A 6,000-nucleotide genomic window follows, 5' to 3' on the forward strand; every position below is an offset into this window, starting at 1 on the left:
CACCGTTATGTGCAATCAAGCATAGCATTAGTTCAGGCAGGCAACGAAGTCGATCTCAGCTCATTCCAGCATATCAGCTGATAGCAGCCATATAAAGCAGCACATCAGCTGACAGCTCAGCTGATTCCACTCTTAGCATTCGTGCATTGCCTACCTGCCTGCCTTTGCAGCTTCCTATGCAATAAGGTCATAAGCCACCGCCACCCCAGCTCCACTTTTCAGGCCGTACCTGAGAGGGATGCACGATAATTATCGATCCAATAAGTTGTCCAATGGGGTGTATCTCATTATAGGAAGCATATCAGGAAATTAATTTGGCTGAATAGAATCAAACATGCTAACATGCGCTGGCGCATTGTCGGGCTCTGGGCGTCATGTCGCTGTGCGCGGATAGAACCACACAAACGCAGTTGAGGCAGCTAGCTCCTGTCCTTCCCTCTGTGTCTGTGTGATTCACTGCAGGTAACAATGTGCAGATTAAAGCTATGGCAATCTAAGTTTAACAGTTAGACTACAGACAGCTTTCATTTAGCTTGTTGTACATCTAGCTTTGCCAAGCTAGTGTTAGCGCAGTGTGTTTTTAATAACATAGAGGACGAGAGACGTAGACAGATGAATAACCCTTTCTACATGTTATGCTTGTTTAACAGTTGTGTCGACAAAGTTATCTTTTACTCTTGAGGTTTTGTTGCACACATTACAGTAACAAAGGTAGCTGTCGTCAACTCAAGAAGCTTAGAATTAGCTTCACTTAAACGTGTCCACGGCCTATCTCTGTGCTTGCCACTGTTTGTGCATGTGAGCCCGCATTTGTGTCGTGTGCAAGAGGCGACACAGAGCAGCAGAGGCTGTAGGCTGATAATGAACAGTACAGTTTTTAGCCCCAGTTTTAGCCCCATGCTTTCCATGTATGCACATGGATGGGCAGGGAGGTGCTCTCCCTACCTTATAGCTTTTCCACATAGGCACGTGGAAGGGCAGGGAGATCCCACAACAGAGCCATAACGCCAAACATAACTACAATGCTGCAATATCAGTCTTTGATGAAAGTTGTCCTGACTGAATTATTGTATATTATGTGGGTCATGTAAGTTACAGTGTCACAGACGAGTGGAGAAGCTGTTTACCTGAGTATTGGTATAACAACAATAAATCTAAATTGACCGTTACAAAGGAAACAATGGCAGATCTGTGCTAACAATGGCTGACTGCCCTGCCTTGCATCACTATAGGAAAAAAAAATAAAAAATCGCTCTACATTTGAAGTAATGGGGAAAGCCATACAATTAGTATTTTACACCTTGAACCAACAAAAACACAATATCAGCTTTGCTTAGTTTACCTGTCCAATATGATAAAAGCCAACTCTGGGTTAGTTTTGTCAGTTCCAAAGCAAAGTAGAGGTCACTCAAGCTTTTCCGATCTTGACCGTGTTTTCACCCGATGTCGATCTTATTCTTATTTTGCCTGAAGGGTTGCGCACATTAAACTTTATTGTTGCTTTGTATTCTTATGTGGAGTTTGTGTTGTTTTCTACCCAAAAAACTAACTTTTGAAGATAAACACTTGACGTGGCAAACTCAGACTTCTAAAGTCTCATAATAGCTTCGGCAACTTTATAATGCATCTTTCAGAACAAGGACTGTAGATTTTGTGCCCTTTCTCTCCCATTGCAGTCTCATTAGTGCCAGTATCAGAGCCAGTATTGACTGCAGGAATGATTACAGCAGCCATTAACGTGAGTATTTAAAACCGACTTGAAGTAATCAGAACGTATCCTTAACTATTGCCACTATTGTGCTCCATTGCAACAAACAATACTACTAGTCCAACTAATACTCATGCTACAACTATACTAAACTATAAATACTACTGCTATTATTACTGCAGCCAACTATGATTCATCGCTATTACCAATGTTATTGCTGCAACCACTATCATTAATAATGATTCTATTAATAATGATGCTCATAATTAAATACTACTTAAAATAATTTGTGTATAATTAATTTAATTTATGTTTAACCCACAAATTGCTGTTAGAAATGGCACATTATAGCTTAGCCCAAACTAGACTCCCTCTGTTTGCTGGATGACTCATCCCCTCTTCCTCCCTCCCATCCTCAACCCCCCAGTCCTTCTCTCCTGGCGGTTTGTTGTTTCAGGCCTCTTCTCTTCAACATGAGGGGAAAAGGTGTGCTTGTGCAACAGGCTAACTGTTGAAACTTGCACTTGGAAAGCGTGCCTGCCAATGTAGAGTAGTGTTTACGAAATGGCAGATTCACGATGGTGGTGCCAGCAGTTTCGGAGGGGATTTAGTTAGATCCCCTATTCAAGGGCAGTCGTTTCAGTCTCGCGTTTAATCTGGCAGCGTGAAAAGTAGTAAAATGGACTTCTTTTTGTTATAATCATATGCACCCTTAAGGTCTGTGTTTGGATTCCCACTCTCCCTCAGCTTGTGTATGGAAATGCTGATGATGAGATTTGCTTTCATAGGATTTGTTATTTTGCTCCCATCCTTCTAGCTGACTAATGTTTAAGTACACCTGGCTGTTGGCTACGGTGCACTGGTTTCTAAGCCTTTACCCCATTGTAAAGGAATGAGGGGGTTTGTTGGAAGTCTTGCCAGTTCTTTGGGGAGGCTGCAATTAAGACAAGATGGTGGAGCCACACACATCCAAACACCTGGGAAACAGCTGCTGCTGCTTCTGATTCTGAGGCAACATTCAAGGACCAGTCCACTTTTGTCTAATAACCTTATCTCAGTCCAAAGTCATGTCAGGTTAGAGCAGAAACCATTTCTAACAAACATGGTTTTCCAGGATGGTTAAATGAGGCCTGGGAGAGATTAATGAAAAGCTCAGGGGACTTCTTTTTGAGTGCATTGTGGTGATATTTATAAGACTGACAAGTTGTATTTTTTGGAAGTAAATTTTCAAACCTTTGTGTGGGCAAAATGATGTATGATGAGCTTGTGATGCATCTAAGATGTGTATAAACAGATGTCAGGCCAGAACAGAAAGCGCAAACTTTAGTAGTTGTGGTCTCACGACAACTCCACTAGAGCAAATGGGGGTGTTTAAGTGAAAAGCCAACCTGAAGTACTTGAAACACCTTTTCGTCATGTACTTTGCAATTCACAGTGCATTTAGTTTGGTGTATTTTCCTTGTTCCTGGAGGACATGGCATGGCATTAAAACAACACAAGGGGCTGTGTTGGTGGGGGTGTATTGCTTCAATTCAATTTCACTTTACTGTCATTAACACAATGTGCGGGAACATTGTGTTAATGACGGAGAGTTGCGGCTTCATTAGGGGCACCAAGGTGCAAGGGGGGCTATAATGGACAGTGCATGGCATTAAATAAATACAGATAAAAACACCAGAATTTATCAACATATGTACCGGCTTGTATTGAATGAGTTAGTATATAAAGGTAAAATAAGACCATAGAAGTACAGTCTGAGTAACAGAACCATAACTTAATGGTTATAATACTAGGGGACATGATTTTTAAACTCATTACATTTTTTAATTTTTGTTACAACAATTGGGAGATATACAGAAATACTCCATATTCACTCTTTTGCTCTATTTTGGTCTCGATCATCTCCTTAGGAAGAGATCTGTTTCTTTAGCTGCTAAAGGCTCCATTATCTCCAAAAAGCTAGCTGCTAACTGATCCTTTCCACTGTTTGGTCCCGAGCAAGAAGTGTACAGTGAGTTTTTAGAGCATTTTTGCTGAATGCTGAAGTCGAAAATGACAATATGAATATAATATAATAATATTTGTCAAAGCAGCTTTAAGCATTTTAAAAAACTATGTGATGTTGGAATATTAGTGTGACAGAATTAAAGAAAAATATTGTTACAAGGGGCAGCGAGACCAATACACCCACAGAGAGTAGAAGAATACAGACCAGAATGTTGTGCTTCTGGAAGACAGGTTGATTTTTGAGTTTAGGCTGTAACTCTCGCTCTTTATCAACTAAAAATTCACTATTACACTATTCTTCCTATAGCCATGTTTTACAGGATGTCAGTAGACAATAGACATTATGAAAGAAATCTCTCAAATTTTGTTTTTTTTTAAACATTGTTTTATTTTTTATACTTTCTCTTGCATGTTGGAAATAAAGATTTCACTTCAATTCAATTCAAAAAGTAGAAGCAGGCCGTTTAGCAAAAACAGATAAAGTGATATATTTTATTACAAAATGACCTCCTGGATTGTGTTGAAACCCCCAGATTGGTGATTGTTAACCATGCAAGGATCTGAGGGGGATTTTTCCTTGAACTGTCTTGTTCAAGGTCACTTAATGGCAGCTGTGGGAAGAAGGTTTTTTCCCCTTTTAGAGTTTGGCAGCTGGTCTGGTGGATTCAAACCCTCTTCTCAACAATACATGATCCCCTCCTCATAGGCAAGGTTTTACACTTCACTAAACTATGCATGTTACAATTAAGCGGGTGGATGTAGTTCCCCTCAGAATGGTTTATTTACTCCTTAAGGAAAGTCTCTGAAATTGCTGCAACCAAAAAACAATTTGTGGCCTAACAAGCGACTGAGGCGTAGAAGGTTTCCACTTTTAAAAGACGCTGGGGATCCAGGAGTCTCCTTCAGAGTCTGCAGCTCGCGACAACCTTCACATTTCCAGCCGGCGGGAAAAGAAAACACCGGCCAGATTGCAGAATAATTTCCCCCCTTTGATTCTGCCTCCAGAGAAATGAGACAGGAAGCTGACGATTCCTCCAGACCACCAGTGACTGGCAGACGACTAATGGAGTCCGCTACCCCCTGGTCTCAGATCAGTGTCTGATCTCCATTTTCTGACCCCAGAGTGTTCATGTTAGCACTCAGACACTAATCTGGGGTCAGCTCCTCAGGCTATCTCTGCTCTACCCACCCTAGAGACTGAGCCAAGAAAATGAATTTAGCATGCCACAGTCTTATCTCATTGCCAGACAATCTGAATTTTGTAGCTAATTTGCCTTCATTATTGCCAGATGTGGTGACATGCAGACAGATGTTTATTATATTAAATAGCTAAAGGCAGCTCACACAAATTATTATTCCTCTGTTATGAAGCTCGGGAAATCTGCTGGTGGAATGGTGTCTGTCTTTTATGACCACTGAGCTCGTTTCAACATTAGATATGCTTTGTCCGTACTAACATACAGATTTAAAAACGAAGAAGACCCAGCGTACGGTATGTGAGGTCACACTCACTTTGGGTCTGACTTCCCAACTGTTGACAGACAAATCCAACAAGATTTGTGTTGTATTGCTTTCACGGATGGTTTTCGCTCTTCCTGTCTGATGGTTTGGGCTTTCCTCTTATGTGACAAAACATTTCGATCATTCGCAGATTATCTTCAAGCTTGGTGAGAATCTTTTGACCATATCGAATACAAGAAACAGCATTCGCTTGGTGCAAACACCAGCTGAAGCCAACTTCAGCTTGGAAACACTGAGCTGCAGAAATCCCACGGTCATATAATATGTTCACACGAGCTGCCATCAGTGTGAATCCTAGCACGAACTCCATAAAACACCATCAGACCCCATCAGACCATCTCCAATCCAGCCAGGGCTCTTTGTATGATTAAAAGCATATACAAGGGCTTTGCATCTTGCAGATGTTGCCATAAATCACTGGTTGGCCCTGACTCTGCAACTGGCTGCCTGACAAATGTTCCACAATAAGTTTGGCCCCCACCCCACCCTTCCAGTAAAAGAGAAAAAAAGAAAAGGGGTAAAAGAGAAAGAAAAAAAGCCTGGAATTTCTACCAGGCTGCTTGTAACTCTTTCAGGACTATTGTAAAGTCTCAGCCATGTCAGCACAGGTGGAAACCTGAGGGGTTGTAAAAGCAGAAGGCAAGAGAGCCCGCCCACTCCAGGCTTTCTCTTTCCCAACAATGTCTTAAACTGTCTGTCCCAGCCAGCCCTCCACTGTGACTAATTCCACACAAATCTAAAGAACTAAATCAGTCAGGCTGCCT

Source organism: Micropterus dolomieu, linkage group LG16 (genome assembly GCF_021292245.1).
Source record: "Micropterus dolomieu isolate WLL.071019.BEF.003 ecotype Adirondacks linkage group LG16, ASM2129224v1, whole genome shotgun sequence".
Lineage (NCBI taxonomy): Eukaryota > Metazoa > Chordata > Actinopteri > Centrarchiformes > Centrarchidae > Micropterus > Micropterus dolomieu.